At 40.9% G+C, this 13,431-nt stretch overlaps 1 pseudogene; it reads left to right on the plus strand.

The window, feature by feature from the left end:
* The first annotated feature begins 13,198 nt into the window (after positions 1-13,198).
* Positions 13,199-13,310, plus strand: LOC127212541 (uncharacterized; annotated as a pseudogene).
* Positions 13,311-13,431: the final 121 nt, after the last annotated feature.

The raw sequence follows: 13,431 nt of genomic DNA on the forward strand, positions 1-13,431 counted from the left end.
GTTTTCATGCTCCCCTGATCACTGGGGCAGTATATTGAGGCCAGGGTTGATACATTTAGAAGCTAGCTATAGGGGTCTAAGGTTCTCCAAAATGCATCTCGATGGGCAGCTTTGATGAGGACACCATTCCCATGTGTGGGGAGAGAAGAAACTCTCAGATCTGGGCATAAGGCATCCCAAGGGCACAGGTGGACTAGAATGGGTCAGTACAGGCTGTCCCTAGTGGGCCATAGTGCGACGGTAGTCAGGGACCAACGGCAAATTGCCCAAGCAGAAACGGTTCACTAAACTAGGATTTTTGACATGGGACAGGAGACCATGCTGGTAGAAGAGAGAATCTCACCCTAGGGCAGCATCTGGATGAAGGTTGGTGAAAAGGGCAGGCACCCAAATCTGTCGAGGGTGGACGTAGAAGGGATCCGGGTGTGCTAAGTCGACGGGAAGGCCCACTGAGTTTTAGAGCACCAATGTTATAATAATAATTAGGTCATACAACATATCTCTTATAAGGAAGTTTACTTGGAGGAAGGGAAGAAGAGCGGAGTTAGGGGGTGGATGATTAGACATGTAACAGACAGACAGACAGACAGACAGACAGACAGACAGGGGAGAAAGCCACGAGGGCAGAAACAGAAAATGTGGGGACTGAGAGAGAACAGAGAGATAAAGAGGCAAAGAGAGAGAGAGAGAGAAGGAGACTGAGGGAGCTGAGGAGGTGGGTGGGGTATTTTTATCCCATGGCACATCTGGTGGTAGTGGCAGGTGATGATATAAGAAGGTGCTAGGGCCCCGAAACGCAGGCTAGTGGAACCACCTGTACACTAACACATATATACTACACACACACACACACACACACACACACACACACACCTCTTCTACATTTCTTTGAATTATAGCATTGAAGAGAATTAGAAGCCATTAAGAGTTAGGTAGGTTCTGTTTGCCTAAAAGTACAAATTTAAAAGTGAACCTCTCTGATCCTTTTTGATTCCCCTTTAAACAGAAAAATCAACTGCACAAAATAATGTGAGCTTAAAGGAAAGAATGAGTTTAGCACACAGTAGGTACTCAATCTATTTCGCCCCATGGGTTCTTGGGTGCTGAAGACATGGTGGGAAGAGGCTAGTACAAAAAAAAAAAAGTGTAGGAGCACAAACACTCATGGCTGGCACAAATGATTGGCTATTATAATGTCGAGCTACTGTGTCTTAATTTTGGTTTCCCTAGGAGGTACTTGACTAGCACAAGAGCTTATTGAGGCTATTTCTTAATATTTATATAGGATTCACCACTTCTTGCTACGAATCAGAGTCTAGAGAGCTTCCTTTAGAAGAGCCTTTCTATCACATGCACAGCACTTGTCCCGAGGGGTTCTGCAGGAACCTCAAGCCATTCAGATGTGTGTTTACCTCCATCTCACAGTAGCTGTCTATTGTCAGGCCCAAAATGGGCCCCCAAATGGTGGCCCTGCTGACAATGTCCTGAATGACATATGGACTCAGCTCAGGCTGGACTCTGACCAGACAAACAAAAGGATTGCTAGCAGATAGACAATACTTAAACAGCATCCCTCAGAAATGTTATGAGGAGAGTTTCTGTTTGTCAGGAGAAGCCATTACTTCCATATCCGGATACCCCTACATCCAACTACCTCCAGCAGGGGCATCTGATTTCCAGTTAACTGAAACAAGCCTGTAACAGACTTGATTTGAGGTAATACCAGACTTGAAAAATTACCACATACTAACACTGCTCAAGCCATTCAAATGTTAGTTCCTAAGGTGCTCTGGCCCGCACCCTACTCACTAAATAACTCCCAGCTGGCTCACATGCATCCCGTACCACTACCTGTCCAAGTGCAGGCTCACTCCACCACTTGCTATTCTGTGCTTCTGAGAGTTAGCCTGGCAGTTTGGAGCCTTTCTTTATTCCTACCCAAGAATTAGCCCAGTTCGGTGGTTTTTCACTGCAAAATTTCTCTCTCAGCCTGTGTTTTTTTTTTTTTTTTTTTTTTTTTTTTTCTTTTTGTTTTGTTTTTTCCCCTCTGTAACTTCCTCTCCTCCTTTCTCCATGAAAAACCATCTGCTCCATCTGGCTCCTCTCTTATGCCCAGACAAATTTGTGTCACAAACAAGAGAAATTAGCATTTACAGAAATGCCCATACTCAGAAAAGCATGCTGCTCAGGGCTGTAAGGCAAGGACTGTTTCTTTTACCCCACGCTACCCAGCTTCTTTCTAATTTCCAAACTTCTGAGTTCTATGTTTACAAAAACGATCTCTACTCTTATTTCTAAAAAACATTACATAGTGCAGATCAATTAGGTCTTTTAAATTAGCTTTGGAACTGCTGAAGTTTTCCAAAACAGATACAGTGGCCTACTAATATATTATGCAGCATTTTTTCTATATATAGATTAAACAATGACCATATTTTGTGTGATGAAAGGGAGGAGTCTCAAGTCATTTAAGATTTTCTAAACAGTGTGAATGTTCTTTTTTAATGTGTACGGTCTTATGAAAAGGAAAACTCGTTTGGCATATTGCAGAAGCACACAATTACACTAAACCAGTCACGGATAGTGGCCTCTGTGAAGCATCCAGTCCCTGAGTGAGGACAGCTTTCCTTGCCAGTCTTAGATCCAAGAGTATCCCTTACCTCTTTTTGCCATATGACCCTTACCGAAAAGGACTTCTATCCTAAGGCTTATAGGTACACAGCCTGCAGCAACAGTTTAATACTAGTACTTTGTTTCATTCATGTTGGCTTGGAAAACTTCAGTGACCTCTTTAGAGGAATAGAATGTCACCATTAGAAATCTAGCTAAGATCCTGAAATTTTAATTTATAGACAATCCAAAGGCAAAGAGAGAAGACATATAGTCACAAATCTAGTCAACCACTAAAACAAGCTTTTAAAAAATAAAAAGAATTTTGGTGCCCTCGCAACTGCCACATGCCTGGCTAGCAGGCAGTCCCTGGGGCACAGAGCTAGCAGGCACTGCAAAAACACCAGCGTCTAGCATCAAGCAGACACCACAGTCACGATCACAAATGGATCTGACCTCAGGTTACTCAGAAAAGCCACAGAAAGCTCCTGGATTTCTAAGTGGTGAGCATGTGCCCGCGACAGCACCACAGGCCTGGCTGACAGGCAGCTCTTGAATTCCCTGGGGCACAGAGCTAGCCAGACACTGAAAAAAACACCAGCGTCTGTGGATTCTAGCACTGAGAAGACACCACAGTCAGGAACGCTAGTGGATCTGACCTCAGGTCACCCAGCAAATCCAAAGAAAGTTCCAAGGTCCAAGCAGGCACTGGACGCACACTCACACCAGAGACATCACAACGGGTAGATGTCAGTCCCGGGACCATTTGATACTACCAGAAACCAGCAGTACCACCACCACAAGAAGCCCTGGAGATACTATCACAGCCAGCATACAAGAGAAGGATTCCAAATCTAAGGTTATGAAAATGATAGAGGCCTTAAAGGAGGAAAATAAATCCCTCAAACTAGAACAGGAATACACAAAGAAAGAGATGAAGAATTGAACAAATCACTTAAAGAAACAATAAAACAGGAGAAAGACATGAATAAAAGATTTCAAAGACCTAAAAATGGAGATAGAATTTATGAATAAAACATAGTCTGAGATGATTCTAGAAATGGAAACCCTAGAGAAGAGAACAGGATCTACAGACACAAACATGCTCAACAGAATTCAAGAGGTAGAACAAAGAATATCAGGGATAGAAGATATGACTGAAGAAATGGATACAGCAGTCAGAGAAAATGCTAAATCCAAAAAGCTCCTGACACAGAATGTCCTAGAAATCTGGGACACTATGAAAAGACCAAACCTAAGAATCACAGGAATAGAAGAAAAAGAAGACTCCCAGCTGCAAGGCCCAGAAAATATTTTCAACAAAATCATGAAAGAAAACTTTCCTAACCTAAAGAAAGAAATGCCCATAAATATACAAGAAGCCTACAGGACTCCAAAAAATTGGACCAGAAAAGAAAATCCTCCCGCCACATTATAATCAAAACACTAAACATACAGAACAAAGAAAGAATATTGAAAGCTACAAGAGAAAAAAGCCAAGCCAAATATAAAGAAAAATCTATCATAATTACACCTGACTTCCCAATAGAGACTATGAAAGCCAGAAGGGTCTGGGCGGATGTCATGCAGACACTAAGAGGCCATAGATGTCAACCCAGACTACTATACCCAGCAAAACTTTCAATCACCATAGATGGAGAAAATAAGATATTCCATGACATAAATAGTACCTAACTACAAACCCAGCATTACAGAAGATAATAGAAGGAAAACTCCAACCTAAGCAAGGTAACTTTACACAGTAAAGCAAAGGAAATAAATAACCCCACATCCACAAAAACGAAGAAAAGCTAGTGTGTTCTCTCTCTCTCTCTCTCTCTCTCTCTCTCTCTCTCTCTCTCTCTCTCTCTCTCTCTCTTCCCCACTACCAACATCAAAATAATTGGAACCAATAACCACAGGTCATTAATATCTCTCAACATCAATGGCCTCAACTCCCCAATGAAGAGACACAGGCTAACAGAATGAATGCAAAAATAGGGCCCATCAATCTGCTGCATACAAGCAATAAAGATAGACATAACCTTAGACTAAAGGGCTGGAAAAAGGTATTCTAAGTAAACAGACCCAATAAACAAGCTGGAGTAGCCATTCTAGTACCTAATAAAATAGACTTTCAACCAAAACTAAACAAAAGAGATGGGGAAGAACACTTCATACACATCAAAGGAAAAATACTCCAAGATGGCATCTCAATTCTGAACATCTATGCCCCAAATACAGGAGCACTCACATTCATAAAAGAAATAATACTAAAGCTCAAATCACACATCAAATCCCACTCTTTAGTAGTGGGAGACTCTAACACCCCACTTTCACCAACAGATAGATCATCGTGGCGGAAACTAGCACTCGGGAGGCAGAGGCAGGCGGATCGCTGTGAGTTCGAGGCCAGCCTGGTCTACAAAGTGAGTCCAGGATGGCCAAGGCTACACAGAGAAACCCTGTCTCAAAAAACAAAAAAAAAAAAAAGAGAGAGAGAGAGAAACAACAAAACTAATAGATGTCATGAATCAAATTGATATATACAGAAATTTTCACCCAAACACAAAAGAATTCACCTCCTCAGCACCTCACACAAAACCTTCTCAAAAATTGACCATATACTGGTCACAAAGCAAACCTCAACAGATACAAAAAGACTGAAATTATCCCTTGCCATGGATTAAAGCTGAATGTCAATAACAACAACAACAACCAAACAGAAAGCCTACAAACTCATGGAAACTGAACAGTTCCCTACTCAATGATATCTGGGTAAGGAACGAAATAAAAAAAGAAACAAAAAACTTCCTAGAATTCAGTGAATCTAAAGGCACAACATACCCAAACTTGTAGGACACAATGAAAAGCAGTGCTAAGAGGAAAGTTCATAAAAGCATCAAGAGCATTGTTTGAAGTCTTGGAAAGGTCAGGGATACAAGGTACATACCTCAACATTATAAAGGCAATAGACATACAGCAAGCCTATAGACAACACCAAACTAAATGGAGAGAAACTTAGATCAATTCCACTAAAATCAGGGACAAGACAAGACTGTCCACTCTCTTCATATCTCTTCATTATAGTACTTGAAGTTCTAGCAACAGCAATAAGACAACTAAAGGGGATCCAAATAGCAAAGAAAGAAGTCAAACTATCACTATTTGCAGATGACATGGTAGTATATAAAAGTGACCTTAAAAATTCTACCAAAGAACTCTTGCAGCTGATAAACACTTCAGGAAAGTGGCTGGATACAAAATTAACTCAAAAAAATCAGCAGCCCTGCTGCATACAAATGACAGACTGAAAAAGAAATTAGGGCAACTTCACTCTTCATAATACCCACAAATAATATAAAGTATCTTGGTGTAACTCTATCCAGGCAAGTGAAAGACTTACATGAAAAAACTTCAAGTCTCTAAAGAAAGAAATTGAAAAATATATCAAGAGATGGAAAGATCTCCCATGTTCATGGATCAGGAAAATCAACATAATGAAAATGGCCATCTTACCAAAGGCCATTCCCATCAAAATTCCAAGACAATTCTTTACAGACCTTGAAAGATCAATTCTCAACTTCATATGGAAGAAACTAGAATGCCTAAAACAATCCTGTACAATGAAAGATCTTCTGGAGGAATCTCCATCCCATATCTCAAGCTGTACTATAGAGCAATGCTAATAAAAACAGCTTGGTACTGGCAGAGAAATAGGCTGATTGGAAAGTGGAATCAAATAGAAGACCCAGAAATAAGCCCATACACCTATTGGCATTTGATTTTTGACAAAGAAGCCAAATCCATACAATGGAAAAAAGGTAGCATGTTCAACAAATGGTGCTGGTCTAACTGGATGTCTACATGTAGAAAAATGTATAGATCCTTATTTACCACTTTAGCACAAAATGAAAGCCCAAGTGGATTAAAGACCTCTACTTAAAACTGGACACCCTAAATCTATTAGAAGAAAAAAATGGGGAACAGCCTTGAACTCATTGGCACAGGAGAAAACTTCCTGAACAGAACACCAACTGCTCAGGCTCTAAGATCAACAATTAACAAATGGGACCTCATGAAACTGCAAAGTTTCTGTAAGGCAAAGGACACTGTCAACAGAACAAAATGACAGCCTATACACTGGGAGAAGATTTCCACCAACCCTATATCCAACAAAGGGCTAATATCCAAACTATATAAAGAACTCAAGAAATTAAACACTACCAAAGCAAATATCCCAATTAAAAAATGGTGTGCAGAGCTAAACAGCAAATATTCAATAGGGGAATAATGAATGCCTGAGAAACACTTAAAGAAATGCTCAACATCCATAGTCATCGGAGAAATGTAAATCAAAATGACTCTGAGATTCCATGTTGCACCTATCTGAATGGCTAAGATCAGAAATTCAAAGTGACAAGCACATGCTGGTGATGATGTGGAGAAAGGAGAACCCTCATCCATTGCTGGTAGGAGTACAAAATTGTACAACAACTTTGGAAATTTATCTGGTGCTATCTCTGGAAATTGGGAATAAATTCGCCTTAAGGCCCAGCCATACCACTGCTGAGCGTATACCCTAAAAATGCTCCACCACACAACAAGGACATTTGCTCAACTATATTCATAACAGCCTTTTTCATAATAGCCAGAATCTGGAAACAACCTAGAGGTGCCTCAACTGAAGAATGGATAAACAAACTATAGTTCATTTACACAATGGAATACTACTCAGCTATCAAAAACAACCTTGAACCTTGAAATTGGCAGGCAAATGGATGGAACTAGAGACAATCATCCTGAGTGAGGTAACCCAGACTCAGAAAGACATGCATGGTATATACTCACTCATAAGTGGATATTAACCACTTAAAACAGGATAACCATATTATAATATAGAAACTGATGTGCCACCAAGGTCAATGTATGTGACCTAGATGCTCTGTCAGATGTAACAGATAGGCCGCACAGCCTCCTTGAGGGTCCCACGACATGGGGAGTAGGGGCTACTTCTGACATGGACTCAAGCCTCCCAATATTGATCACTTCCCCCCTGGCAAGATGGCTTTACCAGGCCACAGAGGAAGAGGACATGGGTAGTACAGATGACACTTGATAGGCTGAGGTTAGAGGTTAGGGAAGGAGGGATCCCCTTTCTAAGGACTAAGGGAGGGAGGGATAGGGTATGAGGGAAGGATGGTGGGGTTGGGATGTAAAGAATTCAAACAGCAGAACAAGCAGGTAACTTACACTGCTAATCCCACTACATGGGAATAGCTCTGAGACATGAATGTCTATGCATAGACAATACTTCTTGTTGGCCAGAGAACCTCTGTGACTTATTAGACGCCATTCTTCATATGGCATGAAGATTTGCAGATGTCTTAATTCTGCTCATACAAAAAACAGAGAACCAGCCTTAATTGTTCTGTGCATCTTGCACACCTCCTATGTTTTTAATTTTAGGACTGTGTAATGCTTGTGAGAAATTGTATGTTTTCAGAACAAAAGTACTGGACATTGATGGTGGATCAGATGCGACAGGATTCATTGCTTTCAGTATGCTGGGTGCTGACATCCTGCACCCTTCATGTCCCAGCTCGAGGCATTTCACTGCTGTTACTCATCAGAACAGGACAGCTTAGAAGAAAGCTTCTGGTGCTGGTTGGTCCAGCATTCCAGACTGTCCCACACAGGACTCCTACTAAGCCGGGAATTTCTCGACATTTAGAAACTGGACCACAAATGCTTTTCCTGGCTTGTTTAACCATCTTCCCAAATTTTATTTGGGCCCCTACAAAGGTATTATTTGCTCCAAATCAGCCTGAAGACACCTTAAGAGAATGATGCCCCATTTCTCTTAAAGGGGGTTGGGCAAGTTTTGGTTTGCTCTGTTGGGCTACAAATACTTATTTTCATTGGGAGTTAGTTATAAGTTATTATTGGTCTTATACAGAGAAAAAAATGAGGTTGGACTCAGGGATGTCTCTCTTTTCCTTTATCTTTCTTTCCTAGGTATGGAGATAGGGGTTGAAAAGAAAGAAGGGGGGATATAGAAATATATAGGGATGATAGAACAAAAAGTAGATTATTGAATCTACTCAACTTAAGGCCTTGTTACTCACAAATAAGGCTATTTTTTAATTCATTGGTATAGAATTTTGTATATTGATGCAAAATAAGTTTAATTTTGATAGCTTGGTATTCAAATTTAAGATTATTCTTCACACATTTAATATATATTTCCACTCTAATATGAGTTATTGTACCCATACAACTAAATTATAATACAAAGTTTACTTCCAGTATCTTGAAAGTGGCATTGCAGGCTATTTAGGATAATTAAATATTACAAGCTGTTAGTTGATCAACTCATGGTCATGTCAATTGCTAGTTTATTTTTATCACAAGAATATATATCCTAAATATAACAGATAGGATTCTATAGATAGATAAGGTAAAATAAAATGTGGTCTTCAAAACATCAGAGACCTACAGAATATGTTTTTATTGTTTTAAAGATTCTTTGACAAGACAGGTTAATTGCTGGCAACACCCAGCCTACCTCAAAGTTGATGATGAACATCAAGGAACCTTCTTATGGAGATGGCTTCAAATGTGGCAAACCAGCCACTGAGCAAAATGTTCTCATTTCTGCCATGGATAGACTTCTGCCCCAAAATGGGCAAGCTTGGATGTAGGCAGAGTCAATGGCCAAACTCTGCCAAGACACGGTAAGCAAGTCCTCAATAGTTCCTGCCTCACAAATATGTCTGTCAAATATATTGGGTGAGAAGGCTGAAGATGATGCTCCAACATTATAGAGAGTCTTGGGTGACTGTTCAGGCAGCAAACTGTCTTGTCATTGTTTCATTTTGGAAGCTGCTAAACTGCACTTCCAATTCACTCAGATAATTAAATTATATTCCTTCTCAAGTCTCTGACGGGGTTGAAGGCCAGATAGTTTAGTCTTAAAATTAAGCTTAGTTGTTTAGGAGTTAAGATGTTTTTAGGTCTAGAGAGGTGTTTTAAGTTGATAAAGATGAGATATGATAGATATTGATTTTCATTCAAAATTTAGACTCACCAAGATAGGAAAGATACTTTCTTCAAGTTTGCCAAATACAAATAGCCAAATTACTATGAATGTAACATTTATATATTCCTGATTGTTTCATGGTTCTTCTTGCTGTATGCAGTTTATTTTATTTATGTGTAATAATATAAATGTATATGTAAAAATGTAACAAAAGGAAAAAATAAGAATTTCTTAAATGCACACAACCACCTCCACTATTTCCTCTTATTTCTCCCAGATAAACTCTCACACTCTCTCTCCCCAGAAACCACGAAAAGGACCACCGGGACCAAGTTCACAGCCCAAAGATTTATTTACCCTAGAGGGAAAAAGGGCAGGAAATAAGTGGCAAAGACAAGAGATAGAGAACTAGGGAGAAGGAAAAAGGAACAAGGGAGATGCGGAAGGAATATTTGCCTTGGATGGAAAAAGAACTCCTTAGGATAGAGAGGGCACAGATGTGGCCCATAGGTAAATGGCAGTTTATAAAGGGCAAAGGATGTCTTAGGATGTGTTTAATTTTGATTGGGCATGTTAATTGGGTGAGCCCAAAGGGGCATTTGATTGTTGGGACTCTAGTACTTTGATAGCTAGACTTTAGTGGTCCATCTCAGGTGAAGGAAGTAGATCAATAAAGGAATAGACATTGGTAGCTAGCTTAAGAAATGTAATCTAGGCCAGGCGTGGTGGCGCACACCTTTAATCCCAGCACTCAGGAGGTAGAGGCAGGCGGATCGCTGTGAGTTTGAGGCCAGCCTGGTCTACTAATCAAGTTCAAGACAGCCAGGGATACATAGAGAAATCCTGTCTCAAAACACACACACACACACACACACACACACACACACACACACACACACACACACACAATGTAATCTAACAGTTTTTATCAAGGAGAGGAGGATAAAAGGCAAAACCTGTATGTGCCATGAGTACCATGCTTGGGCCTGCTGAAGCCCTTCCACCATCAACTGTCAATTGCAGCTCAGCTAGGGGTGGAGGCTCTAGCTGACTGGCTAGATCTCATGCAGGAAACCAAAGCTGCTGTAAGTTTGTGAATGCACTGTCCTTGTCATATCCAGAAGATGCTGGTGTGCTCAGGCCTTCGCGAACCTCTAGCTCTCACTATCTTTCAGCTCTCTTCCAATACAAGCCCTGACCTTTGATGAAGGAATGTGATGTGTCGCATTTGTGGCTGAGCACGCCAGACACTTGTTCTCTGTATTTTGACCTGTTTCGAGTTTCCGCACTAACCTTGTCCACTGAAATGTCTCTGGTGAGGTCTGAGATCTGCACTAATCCATAGGTATAGAAATGAGGATCTAGAGGGCAGTCTGACACTTAACAAAATACTAGTAGTAGGTTCATCTGTTTAGTTTCAATGCATGTGATGGCTCTTGGCCAGATTTATGGCACCTCCTGTGGAGTGGTTCCTAAATCCAATCAGAATGTGGTCACTTATCCCCACAAATACTGTGGTAGTATTGCACCTATGACCATGTCCGGCCATAACTGTCATTATTGTATGTCACAGGTATCACAGGTGGGTAAGACAGCTGATGGCATTTTTTCCTCAGCAGCCTGCCTAGCACCTTCAAGTACTATGAAAAATAGCCAGGAAACCTCCTGTTCAGTACCACTGTGAATTCTCCAAGTCCTCTGATCAAGTGTGTGGTGCCTTCAGCGATAACATCTCACCATCTAGTTCTGCTGAGCCACCAAGAGCGATAGGAATAGTCTGTATTGTTTAGGGTACCCAGGGCCCTGTGGCCAACAACTAAAAGGAGGATTTTCATGCCTGGCAGCTGATTTATTTATTTGGCAACCTATGGCTTCTGGGAGTAGCATTATTCCATATGTACGGTAACTCCAATCAAATGCCTTTATATTAACAGTGTGTGTGTGTGTGTGTGTGTGTGTGTGTGTGTGTGTGTGTGTGTGTGTGCGTGCGTGCACATGCACCTGTGAAGGTCAGAGGAGAATCCAACATGGGTTTCACAAATGGAACTCAGGTTGCCAGGTCCCTTTCCTTGTTAACCCATCTCACCAGCCTGAAACATGCATCTTACATTATGTGAGTATAATTTAATGCATTTTAAAAGAGAATTAGACAGAACTACTAATTGGCGAGGTCTTATAAAAATTCATTTTATTTTATAGTTTTATTTTGAAACAATAATTACATCATTCCCCCCTTCCCATTTCTCCCTCCAACTCCTCCAATGCATCTTCTTGCTCCTCTCAAACTCAATCTCTTCTGTTATTACAGGTGTGAGTGTGTATATTCCTAAATAAATAATTACAACTGGCTCAGTTCATATAGTGTTGCCTTATAATCTCAGGGCTGACCATTCAACACAGCTGCCTTAAACAATGATGACACTGACAGACACAGAGCAGGGAAATTCTCAGGGCCTCAATCCTGTGTGGGCGCCTGTGGAGCCCAGAAGAGGGTTTTGGATCCTCTGGAGCTGGATGTACAGGTAGCTGTAAGCTGCCCAACATCAGTGCTGAGAACTCAACTTGGGTCCCTCTGAAAGAGCATCAAATGTTCCCAACCAGTAAGCAACTCTGCCCCTTGCTTGTTTCCTAAGTAGCATACAAAGGAATGCGCTTCGTTATGACATTTAAAAAGAGCATTCTATTTCTTTGAGAATTTCATCCACGAGCATCAGGTATTTTAATCATAATCACTCACCACTGTCCTCTCCAAATTCCTCAGTACATCCCCTTGCCAAACTCAGGACTCTCTCTCTCTCTCTCTCTCTCTCTCTCTCTCTCTCTCTCTCTCTCTCTCTCTCTCTCTCTCTCCTTCCTCACCAAGTCTAATTGGTGCTGATCATTTGCACATGGTGCAGCACCTTCCACTGGAACATGGACAACCTACCACTGGCCACACTTCTGCAGAAAATGACTCACCTAGCAGCCATCTGCTTCTTTATGGCACTTTCACATATGCTTTGTTTGGCTGACCCTCTCCTCCCTCCTCTTCCCCAGGCCCCGCACCCATCCATCACTGGTAGCATCCTTACCAGTTTCATGTCACATGCACTCTATTAGCTTCTCCCTGCTTTCTTAAAACTTCTTTGCATTGTGTTCTCTTTTCCACCTTTATGACCAACACCCACACTTGTGCCAATATATGTACACAACTTAAAATTAGTATCCATATATGAGACAGAACACACTTTGTCTTTCTGAGTCTGAGTTAGTTCATTTAATATAATAATTTCCTGACTCCTTCATTTTCCTGAAAATTTCATTTCTCTTGACAGCCAAATAAAATGACAATGCGTATATGGACCACACAGTCCTATCCTTTTACCTGCACATGGACATCTAGGCTGATTCCGTTTCCTTGCTGTTATGAATAGCAACAATGCCTATTTCTTGAGGAAATTTTTCTATTTCAAAATATTTTAAAGTAAAAATGGCATTTATAAAAATATAAATAGTTGGATAGAGTATTTGGATAAAAAAAAAATCCTGCTACTAAAAACTCTAATCCCTACCCCTAGAAGCATTACAGGTGTGGCTGCTGTGTCACATGTGCGCCAGTAGGTGGCAGAGAGGAGAGAGGCTATGTCTATGGTCTGTGAATGATTAGTAGCCTAAGATTCTCTGAAAAAAAAAAAAAAAAAAAAGAGCTTGAGATAACCAGCAGTCTACTGCCAGGGAGCTAGCCTGAGATCACCACCAGGGTGGCACCAGAGGCCCCAGACAGAGAGCTAGCCTGCGAC

This window comes from Acomys russatus, chromosome 30, assembly GCF_903995435.1.
Source record: "Acomys russatus chromosome 30, mAcoRus1.1, whole genome shotgun sequence".
NCBI lineage: Eukaryota > Metazoa > Chordata > Mammalia > Rodentia > Muridae > Acomys > Acomys russatus.